Source organism: Lontra canadensis, unplaced genomic scaffold (genome assembly GCF_010015895.1).
Source record: "Lontra canadensis isolate GAN:19392208 unplaced genomic scaffold, GSC_riverotter_1.0 scaffold2, whole genome shotgun sequence".
NCBI lineage: Eukaryota > Metazoa > Chordata > Mammalia > Carnivora > Mustelidae > Lontra > Lontra canadensis.
The window spans coordinates 65,698,193-65,725,995 of NW_022630996.1; positions in this window are offsets into that span (position 1 = coordinate 65,698,193).

Genomic DNA, 27,803 nt, shown 5'->3' on the forward strand with positions numbered 1-27,803 from the left:
GAATTTCATCCAGCACTCTGCATTCTTCTTGTTGTGCTAGAATCTGAAAACTGATGCTGCAGCTCATCTGAAAGAAAAATGAATGAAAATGGCCCAGAACAGCAGTTAGAAAACAGAGCAAGAAATTTATGAAAAAGATAAATAATATTGGAAAAATAAACTGTGAAGCTATTGTAATTGAAATAGTACGGTCCTGACATCTTCACTCTTAGATAACATTGTGGCTTTCTATTCCATTGAGGACAAATAGAAGCAATTAGAAAAGAATTTCCATATGTTCTTTTTACTACATTTGTCACCCTATCTACATCTGGATCTAGATGTTTTGTCTCTTCTGCTGTCACCATGGATAAACAGTTATTGTTTATACCCAATACCAACCTCTTTATTTGATAGTTCATCCTATCTCCCTTTGCCTGTTATACTTTACTTTGCCAGTGATCTCTTGTCGCCATTTTTTCCTGCTTCACTGGATTATCTACTGGTATACAATAGTGCTGTTATTCTTCATGGTTTAAAAAAGGCGGGGGGGGAGTCTCCCTTGACCTTATTCTCCTCCAGTTTCTACTCTGTTTTTCTTTCAGCAAAACTTACCTCTTAAAGAAATGCCTGTAATTACTCATTTCACTTTTCTTCTCTTTCTCTCTAGAAATCATTGCAGTCTCTCTATGTACCACTTGATCAAAATCACTCTTGTCAAACACAGGAAGGACTTCTCTGTTGGGAAAGATGATGTTCGATTATAGAGCTTCTGTTTACTCAGTGTACCAGCAGTCTTTAACACAGGTGATCACTCCTACCTTGTTGAAACACTTCATCTGAATTTTAGGACACCATGTCATTTTTCTAACCTGCATTCAGCCAGTCTCATAGCTTTAAATAATATTTATGTGTGAATTTTGGAGCATATTTCCAGCCCAGGTACTTCATCCAAACTTGGAATTCACCCATCCATCCATCCGTTCAGTATACTTCATTGGATGTTTAGTAGACATCTGAACGTAACAGCTCAAACCTAAGACTCCTGAATTTTGATACCCCAAACCTACTGCTCTCATAGCCCCTTCTATCTAAACAAATGGCACCTGCATTCTTCCAGTTGCTTAGATCCGATGTTATGATGACCTCTCTGTTGCCTTTATTCCTCATAGTGGCAAATACTGTTAAGTCGAGTTGGCAAATGCTTATAAAAGCTCTTCCATCACTATCACCCTCATTCAAATCATCCTTGTTTCTCTCCTGGATTATCATAGTAAGCTCTTATTTGTCTTTCTTCTTAAGCCTTCCATGCAGGCACACTATACCCCAACTAAATTAAAATATCCACACTAAAGGGGTCGTCTTGTATCAGTATGGCTTAAGTCCTTTTTCTTCAGGAAGTAACAGCAGATGTGGGTTCAGATTCACATTCCACTATCTACAGTATGTCCAAAAAATCATGAACATTTTTGGCCATTGCTCTTTTTTTATGAAATATGCATGTCATTTGCTTTCTCTACCCCTTAATCTCCTCAAAATCTCAGTAGATTAAACAAATACAAACACACATCTGTGTATGTGAAATTTATGAAGTTCTGCCCAAATAGAACATGATAATAATAAGTAGGTAGCGTAATCATTGTGGCAACTGGATACATGAGTGTACAGTGTCTAATATTTCCTCAAGTGTCATAGAATACTAATACTTTCAGGTTAATAGAAATCATAACATAATAACCACATAGAATCTACTGCACAAAATGAATGGAGGGTGGGGAGAGGAATATAGCCCAGCCACTGGAGATGGATTTGTAAAGATTTATTGAGCCCAGGGAACAATCTGCAGTCTAGTAAATTGGCATTTGAGGGGTGTCACAAATAATAATGTGCTACACTTTACAATGCACAGGTGTCCAAAGGCTATTATAATCCAAGCATTGCTCTAAAATTGTATGAAAGTAATAGCATGGCTACTATGAGAAGGGTACTCCGAAAAGAGCTTTTTAAAAAACCTATTTAGTACAATCACGGCTGCCTTTCATCCAATAAAAACCATAGCTCAAGAAAAAAACTCGAGAAATTAAATTCTCTGCTCCCAGTTCAGCCACTACTCCTTTAAGTAATAACCACAGGATAAAATAATTGTATATCAGAAAGGTGTCTGAAACTTATGGCTTGTTAGATTCAACCCATGTAACAAAGAATTGTTGAAACCTGACAGAGGATCTAGAAGATACAGGGCGCCCCCCCGCCCACTGCCTCTACCACCCCCCACCCCCACAATCAGGCTATTTTTAGAATGAATTAAATGAGTGCATTCCGGGAATAATGTTGGTGTGGAATATTTTGGGAAATGTTCTTTAGGTCTGTAGCAAAGGTGGGGGACATTTGATGCATCCCTGCTGTCAACTGAGTCCTTGTGTCTGTTCTAGAGTGAAATTTCCATTATGTTCAACCAATTAATTGTTTAGCTGGAACTTCCCACAAGCACAGGTTCAGTTCTGAATACAAAGGAAATAGGAGAGCTGCTTTTTCTGTGCTACAATCTTAAATCCGGCAGCATAATTTCCATCTTATGAAAAAGGTGGAAGTTTAAAAATGTTACTCAGATACCAGGCTAGATCATTTCCTTTCAGGGCAGAAGTTAAGGGAGCCAGCATACATTAAAGATTATAAAAGGGCATCATAATCATAATTGTCATTCCTATAAACTATTTTAGTCTTTTTCTTTTCCAATTTCCCTATGTGCTAGGAATTATGTTAGGCATTAGAGCCACAAGGATGAGCAGGAAAGATACGGTGCTTGATCTATTAGTTTTGTATAATGTTCAGATAAATGGCCTCTTAGTTTCTCACATCTGAAGACTCTGTTTCCCTCTACCACTTCTTTGGGATCCTCTCCTTTCTTCACACATACTTTTGAGGTCATGCTCCATTTGAATTCTATTTCAAGCTCACTATCTTTAATGTGGGAATTTAGTCTAGAGGGGATTTGCAGGCTGTCAGTTTTGAAAGCTCTCAGCATTCTGATGGCTCTAACCCCTGTAGACATTTCATGGAACCCCATGCAGTTACTCCTTAATAAGAGTTTGGTCCTCTCCCCAGCTGATCCTTTCCTTGGAGTATCTGTTGGCTGTTTGAGGTCTTCTCGCTCCCACCTCACTCCGCTCTGCCTCCTCCTGCATTTCTGCCAATACCACACAGGTCTTTCAGGTGTCTTGGTTTGTCCATACCTGCTCATATTTGGGGTCACGGGGTTACAGATGTATTTTCACCTCTTCTTCTTGTTGATGTTATCTGTGGGTTTTGGTTTTGTATTCTAGTTGCTTTTCCTATTTATGGGGGACACAGGGAGATTCAAAAACTCTGCCTCCGTTGCCCTCTTCCCAGAATTCAAAACATGTATTTTTGAACTTGTCTGGACAAGTAGAGAATCTCTGGGGATGGAATAAAGCTAAGATTTACACACATGCCAGAAGTTATACCAGCACAGCTGGTCTGCACACAGGACTGGAAACTGTGAATCAGGCAGTTGTTTATCAATATCAGAATGTTTTTATTCTTGGAAAGCTTTCTCTCAGGCTGTTAAATCTATACTCACTAGCATCCTATGAATATGTATATATACATATAGACTGCAGACAAAAAAAATGCACACATAATATTTTGGAACTGGGAACCAGAAAGCGCTGCTACATGACCACCTGTGTCTAATTAAATATTTGTGGTAATTCAGTGTAATTAAAAATTAAACCACCATTTGGTACAGAGTAATACATCATATCTCCTCCATCAGTTGTGTGCTTCAATATGCTCTGTGGTTGATTGTTTTAACTTGGACTTGGTGGTAATAGCTCTACTGTTGTTCTAGTTTGCTGAATTTTACATTTAATATCCCCCTGCTTGCATCTCTTTCCTCCACGCTTCATCCAGTTAATTCTTCCTTATTGTGAGATCTTCACTTGAATATCCTTTCCTCAAAATGCCTTTCTGACCACACCACACCTCAACCCCAGTTAAAATCTGTCTCTCCTTCTGTTCTTTGTGATAATAATGTGTTCTTCTGTAGCACCTCGTGAGTATTGATATTTGAATAAATAGCAGGACAATCTCCTTATGACTTGCATGCTCTTTCTTTAATTGTGTGATTTCGAAGAATAGTCAGAACCTTTTCTAAAGAAGGTTTGAAGAGTCATGTAACAGAGCTCCCCTCACTTCTTTGATGTCTGATGCTCTTGCTATTTGACTTCATTGAGGAGCTTGTTGTTGGAGTAGGGATCATGGTCCCTAGCTTTTCTTTCTTTCCCTTTTTTTTTTTTTTTAAAGATTTTATTTGTCATAGAGAGAGCACAAGTAGGCAGAATGGCAGGCAGAGGCAGAGAGAGAAGCAGACTCTCCACTGGACAAGGAACACGATGCGGGACTCTATCCCAGGACCGCGGGATCATGACCTGAGCTGAAGGAAGCGGCCCAACCGACCGAGCCACCCAGGCATCCCGGTCCCTAGCTTTTCTTGTGAAGGCTCAGCCAGAACAATGTCATGGAGCTTTTGTTGTTGTTTTATCATTATTTTGTCAGCACAGCTGCTCTCCTACTCTGCTAAGAACTACTCCCGCCAAATAGTCATCCACTCTAGGCTTAGTGTTGGACAACTAAACCAGGTTGGCCCATTCAGGATTCCCTTGCAGGGGTATAAAACCAGGATTAAGGATAGCTGCTCTTTTCAGCAGAGTATGTATAAACCCCAGAGATACAGTGACCCATGTCCTCCCATGGGGACTTGTCATAAGGAAAAGTGGCATTCTTTGAGCTAGGATGATGATGCCGTCTGGCGGAGATGGGAGAGGGGGTGTTGCATTGGCATTCATGGCCCGGGCTAGAGTTTATCCCTGAGGCCTCACTGCATCTACACCTTTGGGTTCTATAAGAAATTTTCTGTGTTCTCTCTCTGTTTTTCTTTTTAAAGAAATTTCCATGTTCTAAAATCACCTTTTTTTTCAGTTCACTCTCTTTAGTGGGTCTTTGCTAGTTGTCATCTGCAGAGACCTAATAAAAATACTAATTCTTAGCTATTGAATGAGCACAGGACACAACATGTAAGAGTTATACATACAGGTAGCTTTCGGTGGAGGTAACCAGCAGTGGCGGCGACAAGAGAAGGTTCATTCTCCATATAGCACTCGATTCCATTAAATAGGGTGCGCAGAACTATGCAGAATTCGTTGTTCACTTGGCAGTGAATATTGGAAGTGGACTTGAGATTCATCTAAGCTATTTAACCATGGCTTCAGCATCTTCCAGATGCGTCATCCTTTTTTTTTTATTATTATTTTTTTTTTTTTTGCGTCATCCTTCTTAAATAGAGCTCAGCCAACTTCCTCAGTAACAGCTCCAGAGCTTATGTGAAGCCATGGCATATTCATATAACCTTGACTGTCTGCAGCCCAACTTTCAATAGTTAATGCTGCTCTTTGACTTCCTCCTGGTCCATCAGGGCACCACTAAGGGACGGGGCTAGGAGGAAAACACTGGGTCTAAATATCAAACCGTTATCTCTGCCTCTGGTGTAGCAACCATCTGGGGCAAGAGATAAACCTAACCATCTGCATCTTCAAGTAGCTCTTTTGCTCTCGCTGCTATCACAGAAACTCCATGTGGATGCTTTCTCAAGCCCAAGCCACTGACAGCATGTTAGAGCCTAGCTCGGCAAATGACTCTGTGATCCAGCATCCCCTCAGGTGGCTTTTCACACCCCATGCCCTGAACCAGGCTGCATCTGAGTCCAAGACAGGACAAGGTATTAAATCGTAGCTTATGGAACTAAGGAATAACTTCCCTTCATGGCCAGCGTTAGGTAGAATGAGAGTGACAGACAAACAAGCTCAGGGCCTTGGGACATAGTAGCTGCTCAGCTAAGTCTGCCAGACTGACAGTATGGTAACTGAAGTTCCTCTCTGACTACCAGAAATACTGAGACACGTGCCGAATGAACAGAAGATTTTCAGTGCAACTTGCACTTTTCTGCTGATGAAGAACAAAACTGCTTCCAAGGACTGATCCTCTTCTTTTTGTTTGAATTGTTTGGTAATATAAGCAATATCTTCTTTTCCTCTTTTTGCATGTTCTTGGTTTTATGACATCAATAAAGTGGGGCACCTGGGTGGCTCAGTGGGTTAAGCGTCTGTCTTCAGCTCAGGTCATGACCCAGGGTCCAGGAATCAAGTCCTGCATCAGGCTCCCTGCTGAGCAGGGAACTTGCTTCTCCAGCTTCCTCTTCCTCTGCCTGCCGTTCCCTTTGCTTTGTGCTCTCTCTCTTTCTGTCTCTGTCAAATAAATAAATAAAATCTTAAAAAAAAAATAAATAAAATACAATAAGGAAAATAAGGAATATATTTAGGTTTATAAGAACATTGATAAGCTAAAAAAATTGATAAGTGAATTACAAATAACCAATTAATATTTGAACAAGGAACATGCCAAATTAATCTGCATCAGAACATTTGAAATAAGTTACTTTGGAAGAAAATTCCAAATTAACCTTTTCCAATATTTCCTGATATTTCATGTATTTGTTTATGCATATGTATGAACAGTCAAATATCTTTATACTGTTATGTTACTGTTACTATTCATTTTCATATTGTATATTTTATGCCTTCCTTATGATGTTTAGAGTCAGTAAGCATGAAACCTACATGGTTAAAACTGGAACTGCTCTGAGTTTTCAAGTGTTGTCCCTAATTGCTATTACCATGGCTAAAGACACTGTAGAAATTACGATGATCATACAAAAAAAGAGAAAATTGGATATTTCAAACATAATAGTGAAGATTAAAACAGGACTAACAAGCCTCATGTGGAAAGCGTATGTTTAAGAAATATCCCATTTTCTTGGAATGAGATTTCCCTTCCTCTCCCTTCCCTTGTTTGTGACTCTCTGTCCTCGCTCAGTGCTTCTATATTATGGCATTCAGATTGCTAGAGCTTAGGGAAACTTTGTCATAATGAAATGTCATTCCTTTCTGAAAGTCTTGCACATTTAAATCTGTGGAAGTAATGAAGCTGATATCATCAAAATATCCCCGACTCCTTAAAATTAAATGTTTTTATTGATTTCTGCAAATCTATGCCAAAGTCAGCATTTTATCATAATTTCGTATGGATTTTTTTTCTATCCATGGAAATCTATTAACTCCAAGTCTGAGCTTCAGCTTTTTTATTCTTTTTTTTTTTTTTTTTTTTTTTTTTACTTTGCTGAAATTTATATTATAACATTGGGTTTCCTGCCAGGCACTAATTTTAAGCCCTTTTGAATACTTTGTTTCTCTATTTAACTTAGATGCCAGTTGTTAGGGCCAGATGAGAATTACCATGGCATGTGCAGAATTAGAAAATACTTTTTGGAGTCCCTGTTCAGTTCAGGAGGCCGAGGTCAGTGGGTCACTGTGCTGTATTGGATACACTGGGCAGTTACACATGCAATCTGTTTGACCAGCTCTAGCAGCTGAGAACCGAAGGTTTAGGTTTAGGAGAGAGTAACTCTCCCGAGCTTCTATTTGTCCATGTAGAAAATGTGGACAATGAAGAGCCTGGGGAAACCCATCACTCAAAGAATGTAAGGGGAAAATAGAGTAATTTCTGGAAAGGAGCTTTATAAACTGTTGAAAACTAAACAAAAGTCAGAGGCTGTCAACTTTCCTGAGACTCTAGTCAGTGTTTTTATTTCCTCAACATCCTTAGGTAGGACAGGGTTGGGGTCATCCTGGGGTGTTCTCAAGCTCCACGTGAGAAATTTTGTCTTAGGTTTCCCAGGAAAGCAGGAGTGGTATACATGGTTTGCTGAATGTCTTTTGGGCACCCAAGGGGAAAAAAAAAGCTTATACAAGGGTGAGCCTTAGACACAACAAATCTTTTGTGTTGCTTCTGTTTTAATAACTAATGAATTTTGGAGTTATCGAGGTTATATAAAGATAATTTTAATTTTTTGATTAAAGATAAAAGAAAATGGCATTTCTTATGGAAAAGGGGAAATAAGGAAAAGTCCTATATTTTCTCTTTTTATCATTCAAGTCTCTGAATTTCATATAGAAATTCTGGAATTGAAACAACGTGTGAATACCACAGCACTTAAAGATATGCAAGTGAAATTGTCAAACTTAAGAACGGCCACCTACACTGCCCATGCATATGTGGGATTTCACTATTCATATTTATGCATTAAGTATGTTGATGAGACACTGCTAATCCTATGGAGTCTGCATATGAAATGTGGAAGAAAAGGAGAAAATCTGATGTTATCCTAGAGATGTTATTTGATTAGCGAGATTATTGACATAAAATTCTTTTTTGTTTATAATGGCAATTTCCCTCTACATTTCTAAATTATTTTACTTGTGTTTTTTTCCTTTGAACCCACTTGCTTTTTGATAACCTTCAAGTCTTTGGGACCATCGTCAAATGAGAGGATTAACTTTTGAAGGTTAAGGGTGAAGACGGTCATGTCAGTAGACTCTGTAATTATAAGGTTGATATGGCAAAGTCGTATATAGAATTTATTAACTAATAATTCAGTTCCAAGTGCTGCCTTTATCTCATTGCCTCTTTTAAGGCACTGAAGGAAAGAGCTGTGGCAGGGGCCACAAGTCACGTGTGGCTTCTCGTGGCCGTTCTGTTACATACTATACGATGCTCATGTTTGAATCTGTTCCCCTCTCTCAAGACCAGCATCTTTCTGTCTGACATCTTTAGGTCACAGGGCACAATTCACCATAAGAAAAAGCCTAGACCAGAATGCCTGGGTGGCTCAATTGGCTAAGCGTCTGCCTTCGGCTTGGGTCATGATTCCAGAGTCCTGGGATCGAGTCCCGCATCAGGCTCCTTGCTCAGTGGGGTGCCTGCTTTTCCCTCTGCCTCTGCACCCCCTGCTTGTGCTCTCAATCTCTCTGACAAATAAATAAAATCTAAAAAATAAAAATAAAAAAGAAATCGACCAGACCTACTGCAGAGAGCACCTTATTTTACTTATTTTTCCTCAGGAGTTCACTTCTAAATCTTGCTGGTATTCAAAGTAACTAGTAGAGGATTCAATATCAGAAAACGTTTTCCTGCCCAATTTGACTTTGAATCAGACTGTTGGTATTTACTTGGAAACCTTTCTTGGTGCCAGCAGCTTCTAATCTATAAGAAAGGGATGGTGATAAATTAAGCCTCATAAACTCTGATATTTAAATTTAGTTCGATATAAACTGCACGTGATTATTAGACATGTCTAAACTAACCCATACAAAGCAGAACTTGCAGACAATGCTGAAAAATAAAAAGTGGTTTCCTCACAGCCCAGGACAACAAGGCAGAGGCTTTGGTTTTGTAAACCCTACTAGAAAAGACAAGCCTATTAAATCACAGAATTCACAGATTTTTCTGCAGAGTATAGACATCCTTCCGTAGAGGGTGTACTGACTATAATAGGAAATGCATTGAGACACAGGAAGAGTTGAAAATGGAAGATTGCACGAATGCTTTTGTGTTTGTGTGACGTGACCATCTGGTAAAGGAAGCATATAGAATGATACAGACTTGTATGTAAATTTGGTAGACTCTGAGTCTCCTTGCTATCCAAAAGTTCACTTCTCCTACTTCCATGTTAAGTGCAGGTTAATTATAAATATGATCTTAAAGTGACTTCTAAATGACCCATTCTTAAGCTCAACACTTTGAATATATTTTTGTGCATGGAATGTCTTTTATCTATGGAAATTGGGTTTTGTTATTTCTCATTCATCAGCGATCACATTTCAGTCTTAGCCTGGTTTCTCCTGCACATCTACGGTAGATGTGGGTTACTGCTTTCCATTTTTTTTTTTTTTTCCATTCTGAGCATGAGAGCACAATCCCATTAGTAAGCATTGATGACATATCAACACTTTTTTTTTTTTAAGATTTTATTTATTTATGACAGAGAGAAAGCGAGAGAGGGAACACAAGCACGGGGGAGCTGGGGAGGAAGTAGCAGACTTCACACAGAGCGGGGAGCCCCATATTGGGCTCCATCCCAGGACCCTGGGATCATGACCTGAGCTGAAGGCAGACACTTAACACTCTGAGTCATGCAGGTGCCCCGACATACTCACATTTCTACCTAGCTCCAAATGAGAGGAACATCAGAGTCTATAACATAAACTTCAGATTTTCTGTGTTTCTAAATCATCTTTGGTAGCACACCCAGGAGACATTTCCTTAGAATTAGATATTTCTAGCTTCTTAGGTAGCATTTTTACTTTTTTTTTTTTTTCCTTGACCATCATTTTTGGAGACAGGAAAATGCCCCCACCACCAAAACCAAAACCTGCTTTTGCCTCCTAACTACTCAAGTAAATCATAAGAAACCATAATCTAAGGCCTTTCTGAAAGTCAGTTTTTAAACTTAGCTCAAGAGAGAGTCCGTGTTTATGACCCAAGTGCAGCCATTGACTGAATTGACGCGTGTGTGCTGCAAAACTGGGCAGAAATGAGTCTTTCATAGCCAGTAGAGCGGACGCAGTAATAGCCTTCAGGGTACAAGACTGAAACGCTCTTCTTTCATTCTCCTGCTGCCCCACCCCATCTGAAAGAATTACCTGACTGCCTGTGTTATATGGGACTACCTATCCATTACATATACTTTTGTAAGAAAAAAATCACTATACAAAGTATTCAAGAAAATCTGGTGCCCGGTTTACGTTCTGGATGCCTAATGCCCACGGAAGTTTGCCTTTTCGTATTCCGCTTTTCAGAACTGTCTACATGGATACATAATTTTTAAGGAACACCTGCTTGCTTTTACACAATTTGATGTTTTGCTTTTTATTTTCAGCTTCACCTTACGTCCTACACATTTTCTTGATTGTTATCTGCATTCATACTATTTTTATGGAAGCGTAATTGACCATTTTATTCATATGTACATAAGTCATCTCTGGCTGATAAAACCTTCGGACTGAATCCAGTTTCCTGTATTATAGGTGGTGCCACAGTGAAGATACATGCCTGCATAGGACTCGTGCGGTACCTTAGTTTTTATGTAGTAACAGGATCACATCCTGTTACTCTACATGCTGTTGGGCTTCTCTGGGGTTCTGGCTATTTATCTCTGTATTATAAACCACTCTCCTTTCCGTGACTTAAGGCTACAACAGTTTTGTTATGCGTTTGGAATTGGCAGGCAGAAATTTGGATAGGATACTCTGGAGATAGAATGACGTTTAGGGCCTCTACTGGAAAGACTGAAATGGCTGGGGTTGCGGGGGCAGGTAGGGTGGGGAGGGGTAATTGAATGACTGGAGCCTGGAATCATCTGGAGGTTTTTTTACTGCCATACTACTAGCCTGGGGCAACTCAAAGGCTGGGCTCCACTAGGACTGGCTACCAGAATGCTTACCCACAGGTTCTCCACATGACTTGGACTTCTCACAGTACGGTATCTGGGTTTGGAAAGAGAGCATCCTTCAAGGGCACAACTGGCACACAGACCAAGATGATGCATGGGGAACTCAGTCATGGAGGGCTTTGTTGAGGACAGACTCCTTCAGACCTAATGTTAGATGTCACTAAAGTTCCTTCAGTTCCTTTCTCCTGGCTACAAGTGAGTTGGTAGAGTCAGCTGAGATTCCAAGATATTAGACTCTCTCTCTTAATGGGGGACTGGTAAGATGCCCATTACAGGACAGATGGGATAGAATATATTTTTGCAGCTGTCTGGGCCCTGCATGAGTTGCGATGGTATTATTTCTGGCTGGGGGTGGGGACAAGATTTTAAGTGTGTATGTTGTACGGTTGAACTGTGGAATGGCAGCTTCATTTGGGTCAGAGGGTTTCTACAAACCACTTTCCCAACCCAGAGAGAGACCTGGCTGTCATTTCTGCTTAGTAAACCACTAACAATGTGGATTCCTTCAGCCTTCACCACTCAAACCTCAGAAACAACTTTTAGCAGAGCCATACTGTTTCTGACTTGGAGCCCGATCTCTTCTCAATGTTCAGTTATTTTTTTCAATTAAAAAAAGTAAACATTCCCTGAGACATATGCTTATCATCTCGTCTTTCAACCTGAAAGCTGATGGCTAGGATTATGCAAAGTACCTGATTTCATTGATTAAGTAATCCATTTAGTTTTTCCTTCTTGCATGAATGCACTGATACATATATTTATTCCTCTAACAAATGTTTATTGAGTAGTTTTTTGCTAAGTTAAGTCCATTGTGAATAAAGGTATGATCCCCACTCTCCTGGAGCTTAATGGATTTTAGGGCAGAGTAAGAAGATGTATTAAAAATGCATATCATAGTACACACACAATAGCGTATTGTGATAAGTGCAGCAAAAGATAAGTGATGAGAGTGATGTGTGAAGAATAAGGAACTGAACTGATAAAGAGGTAAAAAAAAGAGTAAAGTGTTTGAGATGCGACACAGCATCTGGAAAGGAAATTTATCATCGAAAAATGGAAGGCAGGCAGTTTCACCAGTGTAGCTAGTATAGATGAAAACAAAGCAAAAGCTGAGTGAGGTGAGTAATGGTCTGGTCCTGCGGGTCAGTTGAACAGTCTGAATTCTGTTCTCAGCATAAAGTAAAATTATTAAATGGTTTAAGGGAGAGCTGACATAATTAAAAAAATTTTTTTATTGAAGTGTATGTTCTATTCAAGTGAAAACATGCAGTGTTATGTTAGTTTCAGGTATGGAAACTAGTGACTGGACAACTCTGTTGCTCTTTGCTTGCGACGTGGATAGCTAGCATCTGAGAGGCGACACTTTTTCTTTAAGGAGGTAGAGGCTAGTATGAGGAAGGTCAGAAGGATTCTTTAGAGATCAGTAAGTCAACAATGCTGTTGTGAGGTAATCCTGGTTGGTTAGAGGAGGTAGAGAGAATTGGAAAGCTTTCAGGTATATCTTGATGTTTAAGAATATTGGTGATAAATGAGGTGTAGAGGATATGGATAAATCGCTCAGCGTGGCTCCTTTGGTGTAGCTGTCTATCCTTAATGACAGGCAAAGCCATAGAATAATTCATCACACTCTGCTCCACACCAGTCAAGTGGCAGGTGGCAGGTAGTGACTTGAGAAGTATAGAAAGGAAGATGCCTTGTGGGCTAAAGTTAAAAAATACTGCCAAATTCTTACATGCTCCCCAAAGCCCTAAGGCTGTTATGGCTGGAGGAAATAAAGTGTAGGTGAGTAGCAGAAGATGAGGTCAGAGAGATAACAGGGAACCAGATTGTGCCAGACTTTATAAGTCAAAATAAAGACTTAGAATTTCAGTAGGAGTGAGGTGGGAAGCCATGGAAAGTTTATATATGGAAAACAGGTATGATCTCATGATGTTTTAATATAATTAGTCTGTATTGAAGTGAAATTGCAAAAGAGCAGCATCAGAGTGAGGGAGACAGATGAGGAGGAAAATGCAATAAATCATGGAAGCAGATGATGGTGGCTTGTACCAAGATGTTGGTCCTGGAGGTGGAAAGCGGTGGAGAAATTCTAGAAAATCTTCGTAAGCTCTTTGCTTCAGAAATAAAGGCAAATAAACAGTTTGGTTTCCATAACTCATTGAACTCTTCCAGAAAACATAGGTTAAAAATGGCATTCTACATTTTACTGAAACAGCTTACCTGGCAGAAGAAGAATTGTCATACTTTGTGTTAATATATCAAAGGATGATGTTACCACATCCATTTGAGTATGAAAGTTAATTTCTTCATGAAAGCACTGAAAACAAGAAGCTGCAAATATTCCTCACTTGTGCTTTTCTTCTTTTGCAATGCAAATTTCCCATATATGTCTGCTTCAAAGTAGGATATGTGGATTATTGGAGATAAGCCATCATTTGCACTGTCCTCCTTTAGGGCTTAACAAAGAACTTACAGTGTTCTTAGCTGAGATGCTCAGAAGTTCTCTGTGCAGTGTATATATCTTATTGGATTCTGATTCAAACACATGAACTTAAAAAAGAAGAAAAGCTAATAGAGAAATATAAGTACCTCATGAATATTTGATCATTTTGTGGTCATAATTTTAGGTATGATTAGTGATATCATAGTTATATTTTCAAAATGTCCTTATCTTTTAGAGGTATATACTGAAAAATCAACTAATGAAACTATAGAATGTCTAAGATTTGTCTGAAAACAAGCGTTTATGTGGATGTGTGTGGCTATGTGTTGGAAGATGAAATTGATGGGGATATACAAAAAACAAGACTGGCCATGAGTTTCTAATTAGCAATACTGCAAAATGTAAGGCTTTATTACACCATGTGGTCTACTTTTTGGTATTTTGCATATTAAAAAGTTTTTAGAACGAGCTGTTATATTTATAAAACAAGTGATGTGATAACGAAATTGCATGAGATTGATTAGCTGCCCAGGAGCAACTTGTAGGGTGATAATAATCAAAGATGATCAGCTCAGTCCAGGATACAGCCCTTAGGTTGAGAAATTCCATTTTCTAAGGCATCCGGAATTAGTGGATCATGTGTGACTGGTTCATATTAATCAAGAGCGTTAATTTAAAATTGAAGATACTTTTTTCTAGTGTTCAAAAGTCTTGGGCATTTTACTATATATCCCCATTGCACATATCAGAATAGAGGGCTGTAGATGTTCAAGGATCTAGAGGAAAAAGAGGTGCACTATTTTGAAGGATATGTTATGCATAGCATGGTGAGGCCTGCTGAGCCCTCCCTGATCTTCAGTTAAGGACAACTAACTCTCCAGGTATCAGAGGCCAGTATTGTTTCTTCATATCACTTAGTCTGTGCTTGACATACATATATTGTCAAATTCTATGTTTTTCTATCCCATGCTTTTAGTCCCTTTTGATCATATTCGATGGTAAAGTTATTTAAGTATTTTAGACAGATAATCTAATTTACTAACTGACTGTGGATCAGGAAGCACTCTAGCCATGTTTCCATGTCCCTGGGTTTTTTCTGCAGATCTCATTCATGGATAGTTATTCCAAATATCATCCTGAGGTAGTTACCATGACATTTGGTCATAATTAGCTGTTGTCACAGAGGATGGATATCCAATATATAGGTACCCTTTCCTCTTTACAGATTTCATAGATGTGGGCTAGACATCTTTGAAAGACCATCTGTCTACCACACTAAGCCTAGTCCACAGCCTTGCATCTACATCTAAAATAACTACCATTGAATTAAGTATGTGGTTACTTTATTGAATTTATAAAATCTCTATATCTTTATGAAAAACATGCTTCCCAAAGGAAATAGTCAACATTGTTACGTTTGTAAGTCTGGGTCTGTGGCTCTAAACTTCAAGAATGTTAAGGTTATACTATTACTGTTTTCAAGGATACACATGATTTGCTATATACATTTTACTATAAAATTTACTGTATATATAATTTTAGTGTATAATTAAAAGGAAATTTTATACCAACTCTATTTGATATAGAAGTGATCTAGGTGCAGTCGTAACTTTCATATTCATTTCCAGTTCCCCTTCCTAGTTCACTTTTATTATAAACTCAGTCTACAACCAAGCATATTACTATCAACAACCTCACATAGAATAAAAGGCACATTTAAGAAATGGTACCAAGTCTACCTAGCATATGGTATGTGTGTATCATCATTATATATGAGTTTGGGGGGGTGACAAAGTAATACAACATCTTTATAAAATTAAAGAAATAATAATTTAGAAAGAGAACAAACTCTAATTCCAAACCTGGTGATAACCATTATTAAAATTGTGGATGAATTTTTCTGGCTTTCTTTTTTCCTATGAATACATGTTTATATGTAAATATAGTTACATATTTTTGAACAAGAGTGACATTTTTATTTATTGAGATGAAATTCATATGTAAAATTAACCATTGAAGATGAGCAATGTCAGTGACATTTAGTACACTCACAGTGTCGTACAAAATCCACTTCTATCTAGTTCCAAAACCTCGGCATTTCCATCACTCCAAAATAAAGCCCTATATGCATTAAGCACATTCTCCCCAATTCCCTCTCCCCACCCCCACCTTCTAGCTATCAGTAATATGCTTTCTATCTCAATGAGTTTGTGTATTTAGATAATTTATATCAAAAGAATAACATAATACCTAACTTATGTGTCTGTTTTCTTTCACTTAGCATGTTTTCAAAGTTCCTTCACTATATAGCATATATTGGTATTTCATTCCCTTTTACAAGGCCAAATAATATTCTGTTTCATGTTCATCCATTAGTTGATTGATGGACCTTTTGTCTGTTGCTCCTTTTTTGGCTATTGTGAATAGTGCTATTATGAATATATGTACATATATGTCTTTGTTTAGCACCTGCTTTCAATTCTTTTTGGGTATATAAATTGGAGTAGAATATTTGGAGCATATGGTACTTCTGTGTTTAATTTTTTGTTAAGTAAAAGTGAGTTATTTCATACATATAATTGTGTAGTATGCTTTATCAACTTAATAAATGCTAAATGTCTTTTAATAACATTCTGTGCTTACTTCAAAATAAAAGTTCCTCAGTTTTGGCCACAAGTGCTATATAGGTTTTTTTCATGATTATTGTAAGGGAAAATATTGTTCTTTTTATAAGCCTGTGTTTCAGAGTATACCATATGGAACTTAATTGAAATCTGTCATAGAATAAGAATCTTTAAAGAAGTCTTCAAAGAAATACAACTGTTACCTATTTGTTTAGATAAAAGAACTATTGAATTCCATTTAATGAATTTTTCTATTTTCATGTATTGAATTAATGAATATCAAGTATTTTTTGATAGCTACATCATTTTCTTTTAATTCTTCAAAAAAATGGGTCAAAGGTTATAACATTATATAAAAATCTTAACCATTTACAGCAATGTAGATGGAACTGGAGGGGATTATGCTGAGTGAAATAAGTCAGTCAGAAAAAGACAATTATCATATGGTTTCACTCATAAGTAGAATATAAGAAACAGCACAGAGGATCATAGGGGAAGGGAGGGAAAACTGAATGGGAAGAAATCAGAGAAGGAGACAAGCCATGAGACTCTTAACTATAGGAAACAAACTGAGGGTCCCCGGAAGAGAGGTGGGGGGGGGGTCGAGAAACTGGGTGATGACATGAAGGAAGGCACCTGATGTGATGAGCACTGGGTGTTATATGCAATTGATGAATTACTGAACTCTGCATCAGAAACTAATAATGTGCTATATGTTGGCTAATTCAATTTAAATTAAAAAAAAATACATTTGTCAGTCAGATGAAAAGTCAGTTGAAAAAACTCAAGCTTGTGCCCACAATTAATGTATTCAGGCAGCACTATAAATCACCTAAAGAGCGAGAGCACTATGTATATTTGTGTTTGTGAAAGTACCTATAAAATTCTTACTCATTTAAACCATCCAAATATTATTTATTGTCAACTCTGTGCCACATACTTCTCTAGGCAGTTGAGGTTCATCAGTGTTCAAGAGGCAAACATGGTCGCCCTCGGAGACTCTTTAACGTGTTTACATTTTCCATTCTTTATATAAATATAATTATGAATATTGATATATGCTAAGGATATGGAGTTGGACTTTTCTTAGAAAACAATTCCCTTGACTAAAGCAAAAATTCTACCTAACTACTAATGTGTTACCTAAGAATCATTCAACATTTTGCTTCATTTGAGCCATCAGTAGTAAATCTGAATAATTTATAGAAAGGACAGTTGTTATCATGAGTCCTATCTTGTCCAGTATTTTCTCGAAACCTTTAGTCTTTCTCTCCCTATTTCAAAGAATGGCTGTCTGTTCAAGTCAGTTTTACTCTTTTTTTCAATATTCCTGCACTGCATTTCTCTGCCTCCCTTGCAGTTAGGTTTGGCCGAGTGAATGAGGTAGTGGAATGTTGGCAAATGTGCTGTGTACCAATTCAAGCCATGGCACCTGTAAATCTCCAATGAGAGATCTTCCTTGCTGTCTCCTGTCATGCTGGCTTGATGCAAATGAGCCCAGGAACTTTGGAAGCCATGTTGAATATGGTGAAATCAAAATCTGGAAGGAGCATGAGGGCTGATTTTACACTTGGAGGAGAGCCACTTGCTTAATAGGAATATCCATGTTAGACTTTTAAGACATTCTGTGCATTACAGCAGCTAGAGGTACCTTCACTATTATACTTCCCTCCATAAATAACAAAGGAAAGCAAAAGTGTCAATGCTTTAGGAAGAGTTGTTTCATAGTTTAGAACTGAATATAAAAATGGGGTTGGTTTCTCTAAAAGTCCCTTCTCTTTTTTTAAATACATATATAAGTAGAAAGCAACCTTGCTTAACTCATTCCCTCAGAATGAAAGTTTAAAGAGAAAGAGAGCCAGAGGAATTTATGAATTTACTTTTTAAATTTTACTTTTTTTCAAGTCTTAGAATTGAACAGAACCCAATCTAAAGGAAGAGAATGAGGACACAATGAGCAGAAAATGAGACAAGTAAATTTTCTACTATATTTTCCCTAATTTTGCAAAACTCAGTCAAAAATACCTAGAGAAATGCAATACTTGTAATCAGTGTAAGCAAGAATTAGACTATGATTTGAACCCAGTGGCAAGCAGATATAGGCAAGTTTTAACATAATAATTTTTAAAAAAGAATGAAATGATAAGAGTTTTTAAAAATTTTTTTAAAAATTTTAGTGTCAGAGATGGTGTGAGTCAGCAGAAGGTTAAAAATTAAGTGGCAATGGGACGCCTGGGTGGCTCAGTTGGTCGAGCAGCTGCCTTCAGCTCAGGTCATGATCCCGGCGTCCTGGGATCAAGTCCCACATCAGGCTCCTTGCTCATCGGGGAGCCTGCTTCTCCCTCTGCCTCTGCCTTCCATTCTGTCTGCCTGTGCTCGCTCGCTCTCTCTCTCTGGCAAATAAATAAATAAAATCTTAAAAAAAAAAAAATTAAGTGGCAAAATAAATGAGTAATAGGTCATATTGAGGGAGAGAAGCCCTAAAGTTTAATTTTGGAGTTTTGGATTTTGTTAAGTAGTAATTAATAAAAATAAGTAACAGTGTGATTTATAAACAACAACAAAAATATACAGGACTTTCTTTATTATTGTTCTGATTCTTGGATAGATGGGCATTGTATCTATTACTGGAAATGTCTAAAAATGCACCATAAGAGTAAAGGTAGACAAGTACGAAGATTTTCCAGATGGGAATAAATTAGATTTCAGAAGCTGGGAACTAGAGAGTTTGGGGTTGATTTATGCTAACACTTCAGAATGAATTATTAAGCAAATGGCTTGAGTGTTCTTAGAAAAGAAAATACTAACCATTAGCTAACATCTTTAGTAAGTTCAAGTCTTGCCAAATTAACCTGCTATTCTTCTTTAAAGGGTAATTAGGCTGACAGTTGAGGAAATTGGAGGAGTCTTTATACATCTTAATGTAAGCCAGGCATCTCACAAAGATTGCTTATACACAGGAAAGAATCAAATGCTGTATAATATCACCCTTAAGTGAAATTCTGGTCAATTTATAAGTGGATGTGGAAGCAACTATTGCAAAGCTAACTAAAGTTGTGTGTGTGTGTGTGTGTGTGTGTGTGTTTGTGTATGTTTTTCTTAAGCTTACTTAGGAAAAAATTCCACATTGAGTGGAAAAATAACTTTTATTTTTAAGAGAACATGACTATATATATCCATGATTTAATATTATAAAATAATATTTTATAAAATTAGTGATTACTCAGTAATTTGTTTTAATAGTATATTGCAGTTTATTTAAATGCCACAAGCAGCATGCTACAAATTAAGTGCCATCCTGGAAGTTAATTTGGTAGAAATGCATACATATGTGTGTGTATACATACACACACACACACACACGCATACATACCCACATACCAGCTTCAGCAGTAAGAAAATACATGACTCAAAAGTAAGCCATGATGCCTACATATCTTATCTAACTGGAAAATCATGGACTAAAATACGTAAAAGATTGAACTACATATTGTAGAGATAGCAAAAAATCCCACCCAATAATCTAATAACAATGATGTAAAATTAACTCTGCTTTAAAATGAGAAAGGAAGAAGGATAGCAAGTGAAAATTCAGATGATACCTTGGGACAAGAGAGATAATGCATAGTCACCAGTGTTCATTTTGAGCATTTCAGAATTTCCAAATATCTACATGTGAATTGATCTGGTAATCTACCGCTCTGTGACAAATCACCTCGAACTTAATGGCATAAAACAGCAGTCATTTTATTATGCTCATGGAGTCTGGGTCAGGAATTTGGACAGGGTCTATATTTGTTTCCTAAGGCTGCTATAACAAGTTATCACAAACATGGCCACTTCAAAGAGCTGAAAGTTATTCTCTTGTAGTCTGGAGGTCAGAGGTCTAACACAGAGGATTGTGTGTAGTGATGGTCTCTCAGAAGACTTGAGAAGGGAATCTGTCCTTTAATTTCCAAATGGAAAGTCTAGAGATGAAAAGCAGAGTAATTGAACTGAAAATTTCACTAGATGAAATCAACAGCAAATGTGAGTTGGCAGACGAAAGAATCTATAACCTTGAAGATAGATCAATAGAAATGATCTAAACTGAAGAACAGAGAGAAAAAGACAAAAGGAAAATGAACAGAGCCTTAGATGTTCAGATGGCATGTGGTTAAACCTAATCTTCATCTTAAGTTAATGAGAGTTCCTGAAAAAGCGGAGAAAGTGAAAGGAAGAGAAACAAAGAAATAATGGCCCCAGAGTTCCCAAGTTTAATGAAAGTCATTAAATTAAAAGATGTTAAGTTAACCCCAGGTAGAATAAATGCTAACATAAAATTGTAATAGCTTCTGGACATCAACTAATTCCTTTCTCTGTAAGGACTGGAGAGGTGCTGTGGAACATGACCTCATGAGTTTGACCTGTGTGTACCTTCCAGTTTCACTGTACCACAATTTTAAAAATTCTTTTATTTAAACCTCAGACCATGATGATAGTCTGTGTTTTCACTTGCAGTAAAATTATTACTTGCCCAAAATGAATAAAGGGGATCAGGAGGTACAGGCCTTCAGTTATGGAATGAATAAGTCACGAGGATGAAAGGTACAGCTTAGGGAATTTGTTCAATAACAATGTCATAGTCTTACATGGTATCAGATGGTGGCTATGCCTACAGCATAGGGCACAGTGCTGAATCACTGTGTTAAAACTGAAATTAATGTAACTGTGTGTCAACTATACTTCGCTGAAAAAAAGTGAACATGCAAGAGAGCAATAGTACTTACCATTAATTCCATTTCTTTTCTTATTTATCTAGTGGCAAACTCTTTCTGTAAGGGGCCGGAGAATAAATATTTTCAGCTTTGTAGGCTATATGGTCGGTCTCTGTTGTAACTACTTGATCATTTGCATGTGTAAACCACCGCTGCCACCAACATGTAACCTCATGAACATGGCTTGTTTCAATTCAGCATTGATAAAAACAGAAAGTGGGCTAGATTCGGCATGCAGGCAGGCTGTAGTTTGCTGAACCCTTTCTGTGATAATAAAAGCTGTGCTCATTGGGTGGGAAGAAAAGTAGGAAATTTGAGCCCTGAAATGACATGCCCTTATCAGAAAAAAAGATTGGGAGGCACATAATTTTGAAAATGCTGTTATGTTTTTATGTCTTTAGGAAAAGCATACTTTCCTCTTTAAAAGAAACATGATCAAATGTGAGAAACATCTAAAAGTAGATCTGTACTGGTGAACTACAAAAATAACTATTTTTTTCAGCAATTTGTCTCAGTAATTTGGATGAAGTTAGAAAAACCATCTTTCAAAATGGCAGAAGACACAAAAATAGTAAAGATACCTAATATTCTTGAGAGGAGAACAATAATTCACAACGGTGAAGCTATTAGAATGATCTCTTAAAAACAATTTAACATGATGAGGTATTTGTATAATATAACATTAAGTGAAAACAATAGGATAAAAAAAAGTACAGTAGAATCTCAATTGTATACAAAATGTATGGGGAGGAAAACACCAAATTATGAACACTCTAATATTATATCTGGTAATAACATTTAATTTTTGAGAATTTACTATTTGTCTTCCCTTTATTAAGCAATTTATAAAGTTATCTCATTTAATGCTCACGACTAACATACAGAGGTTTATATCTTCTTTTCTCAAAATGAGAAAACTTAGACAAATAAATGACTTGCTTCGTGTCCATATGTAGTAATTTATGGATCTGGATTCAAATTTAGGTTTTGTTCTGACTATAAAGGCAATGATCTAATTTGCTAGGCTTAAAAAGTGGAACTTTGGGGGCTCCTGGGTGGCTCAGTAGGTTAAAGCCTCTGCCCAGGGTCCTAGGATCAAGCCCCGCATCGGGCTCTCTGCTCGCCGTGGAGCCTGCTTCCTCCTCTTTCTCTTTCTGCCTGTCTCTTTGCCTACTTGTGATCTGTCTCTGTCAAATAAATAAATAAAATCTAAAAAAAAAAAAGTGGAACTTTGGCAGGCTTTACTTTTATTCTCTGTATATTTTTTGTATCTTTTATGTTACCTGCTTTCAAAGTGTATGATTTTAATAATAAAACTGTGTAAGAAAATAAAGATAGGAATTGTTAATAGCAAATTGATATTACAGTCATTAATGTATTAAGATTACTGAATGTATATTCTCAAAAGAAATTCAGTAATACAGATCTGGACGGAATAATGTAGCTTAATAGGTAGTAACATGAATTTGGTTGACAGAGTTCAGGGAAAGCATTTACTTTCAACAGTCACACAGGCATGGGCTATGTCAGCTTAAGCACAGCATCTATTACCTGGAACAGTGCTTTAAGCCCACAACAGTTCCTTACTAGTTTATGGTGAGATAAGGAAAGAAATTGAGAGAAAGCAATTGAGTAATTTTATATGAGATCAATGTAATAATAATAAACTGAGCTTATAGTCTACATCTTTTTTCACTCCTCTCCCCAAACTTTTTAAAGGAAATTTTGGTCCTTGATAGAGGGATAAAAGCCTAGTGCTTTTCACTAGAGCCAGTATGAGAATTACTGACCTGGGAGGTACTTTGTGGTACTTGATCTTCATGTCTTTGGTACTTACTCATAACTGGGGTTCTGGTACTTTCAGAGAGGAGAAATTAGGGTAATGGAGGACCTGGAAAGGACATGGCTTGGTAAGTGATAGAATATGGAGAAGTAGCAACAGGTGTCTGATTGTTTTATAATTTGAAGAGTTACCATAGGAAAAAAGAAAGAGTGCTTATGATGTGTAGAGAGAACTAGAACCAAAAGGTAGACATTAGTAGAAGAAAGATTTTAGCTCAAATCAGGAAGAAGACTAATTCTTAGAATAGTGGAAAAATGAGTGTATCCTCCTATAAGATAAAAATATTCTGCAACATTAGAGCTATTCAAATAATTTCAGGTGATAATTTGAAAGATCTTTTGTATAATAGTGATTCTTAAAAGTTCTTGCCCGCTTCCAAGAGTCTGTGTCTCTCAAAATAGGATAAATAATCTGATTTGGTAGTATTGTACTGGCTTACACTGACCATAACCCTCACTGGGGTCTGAAACCGATAATGCTGCTGTTGTGTAACTTCACGACCATACTAATTAATTGGGTCAGTCTTTCTTTTGTGACATGTTTTGGTCCCCTTAGATGTAGCATTTGGGCTGCCCTCTTTAAAAAAAATCCCTTATCCTGAAATGGTATTGTGTAATCTCCATACATTTTTATTCCCAAGTCTTGACTTTTGTTCAACAATATGTTTTTGGCCTTGAGCTGTCCAGATATTTTCCTCCACGTTGTATTTCTTACTTTTGCATGTGGATTCTAAAAGAACAAACCAGTCTTGAAATAGGCTCGAGAACGAACCGTGAATTTGACAGCCCTAGGTATAACTAAGATAAAATGAAATATTATTTTATATCCTGAAATAGCCTCCTCTCTTCTAAACTCTCATAGGAACTTCTTTTCCTCACTTGCATTCTATTCATCATTCTTCTGCCTTAAATACATGCCATAGCTTAGTCTTTTCTCTTATTGGTCTCTCCTGAAATCAAAAGGCTTGTAACAATTTTCTTTTCACATAAGAGGTGGAAAGCTCCCCTTGAATGGTAAGTGCTTCTTCTCCTGCAATTTTTATTATTTTGGTACTCGTTGTGACCCTAAATAAGCAGGGAGTTTTTACTGAGCCATTGTTACATCGAGGCTATGTGCTAAGCATAGTAATTGTATTTCACTGTTTACCCTTAGTCATGATTTGGCTCTGCCTCTAACATGGGTAAACCAGGTGATTAACTAGAATTTACTAAAATGAAATATATTTTTGGTTTCTGTGTGCCAAAATCGGGAGTTTGATTATTTTGATTTGCCCTTGGGGAACCATGCATATATATCTTATAGCTGTAATGTCCTACAAGGCGGGATTGTGTCATATTGTATTTTCTTAAAAGAATAAAAATCCCATACACAAGGATGACTCAATAAACATGTACTTTATGACTTACTGATTTTAGCCTGACATACAGATGGGTTTTATAAGATTATCCAAGCCTACTGGAGAGTTGCACTCGATGGAGAAACCATACCTGCATGGGTAACTTATAAAATGGAGCAAGAACTATGGAGCCTCGGTGACCATTTTTTTTTAAGATTATTTATTTATTTATTTATTAAAGAGAGAGAGAGAGAGAGATATCACAAGTAGGCAGAGAGGCAGGAAGAGGCGGAGGGGGAATCAGGCTCCTTGATGAGCAGTGAGCCCAATGCAGAGCCCAATCCCAGGACGCTGAGATCATGACCTGAGCCAAAGGCAGAGGCTTAATCCACTGAACCACCTAGGCGCCCCTCTCAGTGACCATTTCTAAGAGTGGACCGTTCATAAACAGACTGTTTGTAAGACTAGGGATGTTTGTAAAACAATCCTGAAGCTGAGGTGGAAACTGGACTCTGTAATCAGTCTTCTCTTGTCCTACTGCCAGTGCCAAATTTAGAGCACAAGATCGAGACTCTCACCTGCCGGGGTTTCTGTTCTTTTTATGCTGCTTAATTTAAGGTACCACAGGCGAGTCATGTAATTTACCTGTTTCTCAGTTGCCTCACTGATAAAATGGAAGCAGTAATACCTCCTTTCAGAACTGTGGTGAGGATTAAATGAGGTAATCTGGAAGAAGCAGAAACATAGTATCTAGCACCTAGCAGGCGTTCAGTAAATAACCCCACCCCCTTTTTTTCTTCTTTCATAGCTGATTCTGGAATATTTATTTGACTCTGGCTCATTGTTCACCTATGATGATTTTCCTGTTTATATAAGTCCTAACATTTATGTTTTATTTTTGACCATATTCTAACTTCTGGAATTCATCTCCACTTCTTGTCTTAGCTCTTTTTGGTGGTGGTGGTGATGGCATTTGGTTTTGGGCATTCAGCTTTATAGCTGTCCATTTCTCACCACTTCATCTAACACAGTCCTCTCAAGAATGGAGAAAAAATACACACTAACACAAACATAATAACACAAAAGAGATCTGACTTTTCTTTAGAGAAAGATCTTTTATTCAATTGAGTATCTGAAAAAGGCTGCTTTCTCTGTGTATAAATAATATTTTAACAAACCTTATGTTAGCTTCATAAAAGTTTTGTTACTTTTTTTTTTGCAAGACTGTTTTAGCTGATCCAAAAGTGATACTAAATGAATATGTTGTATTATCTTTCTATTTATGCTGTTTTATCTCAATATTTTTCTGTTGCAGAAGAGTGATAATGACTCAGCCAGGTAAAATTGCCTGTATGGGAACCTTGGATTTAATATAAATAAATGTTCTAGTTTATGTAGCCTTGTGATCATTGTAACCTGAAGTTATGATTTTGTGGACTTGAACTCTGCTTTAGATAAATACTGTCTTTTATAAATGAATAATTGTGTAACATATTCAGTAACATATCAAATTAAGGAACCTGAATATTAAATAGGTTTTCTTTAAGAAAAAGAGGATTTACAAAGTGCTATAAAATTGATTAGTTAAACCTATAAATCATTCTAGGTTTTCATAGATTTCATGCATATCCAAAGGTTATCTGGATTGAGAAATTGCAATTTCTGTTAGTTATTAGTTTGTTTATTCTTATCACAAAGAGAGCCTTAAATATCAAGAATATTAAGCTTTTAAATGTAGTATGCATTTAAAACCTGAGAATGAAAAAGTATGGTGAGTAAATTATCAGTGATATACTTCTATACATCAAATACTCATATAGGAGACCATGGTAAATGAAATATATATCTGTATTTCTAAGTAAGAAAGTAAGAAATATTTATCAAAGAGCATCATAATAGAGAAATTTTATTTTTAAGAATTTACCCTATTTATAAGTTCAACCTTATTGAAGAACTTATAGGATAAAATTAATATATTGTAAGGACTTGGACCTTAATAAATGAGTTTAGCCCTTCATCACTTTGCTTAAGTATTCACAATTCACACAATACTGTTAAATTTTATATTTAGGCAAGTGTATTAGTATAATCAATCTGTCTCTGAAAGAATCCTGTGATTATTCAAAAATAACAATTATCAGGAGATTAAAAATACCAGGCTAAATTACTCAGTTCTCAGGTGGTAATTTGAGCTGGACTTAGCTGAACACTTGTGCTATTAGCTAGGCTTTGTTACACATCTACAACTGTCTGGGATATGTTGGTCTAAGAGAACCTTAATTCCATGGCTGACTCCTTTAGGCTAATCCAGACTTGTTTACATGAAGACACATTTGAAGAGCAGCAAGATACTAGCATTTTTCAAATCTCTTCCTGCATCATGTTCTATTCCATTATATCTTATTCCATCCCATTGGCCAGAGCAAGTCATATGACCAAGCACTTTAGTCAGTATGATAAGTTATCAACCAAAAATGAGTACACATGGAGGGGTGTGAATGAGTTTAGGACTAAAACTGTAATAATGTACTGTAATGAGGTCTAATGAGGCCATGCACTGTAAATAATCTCTTCACAATAGAATAAAACACAAAATATAAACATACTTTTTTCAACTTGAATTTCATTTCAACTTGAATTTGCTTGATGCCACAGATATTTGGTTGTTTGGTAACTTACCCCTGTGGTGATAAGCGTTTCCTAATGACACATGTATCTCCACATTGTTTGTATGTAGGAAACTTGAATCTCCTTCCTTTCTTCCCTCTTCACTGAGCCCTCAAAAAATTAAGTCATGTCTAATGTGTTTCTTCTGACATAAAATGAACTTCACACAGCAACACACCAAACTAAACAAAAAATTAAAACCCTCAAACTGTTACAAAAAGTTGGGTAAGGTATTTCCAGAAAAAGTTTACATATAACACACATTTTTGCATACCCACATTTCAAAAAAAATTTTTTTATTAGTTTCAGTGGGAGAGTTTAGTGATCGATCAGTTGCATACAACACCCAGTGCTCATTAATTCAAGTGCCCTCCTTATTGCCCATCACCCAGTTACCCCATTCCCCTACCCAACAGTCTCTTATGGTTTGTCTCCCTGTCTGATTTTATCTTATTTTTCCCCTCCCTTCTCATATGTTCATCTGTTTTGTTTCTTAAATTCCACATACAAGTGAAATCATATGATATTTGTCTATCTCTGCCTAATTTTGCTTATCATGAATGGAACTCTCTAGTTCCATTCAAATCACCACAAATGACAAGATTTCATTCTTTTTGATGGTTGAGTAATATTTCATTGTGTATATGTACCACATCTTCTTTATCCATTCATCTGTCGATGCACATCTGAGCTCTTTCCACAGAGCTAATTGTGGCCATTGTGGACATT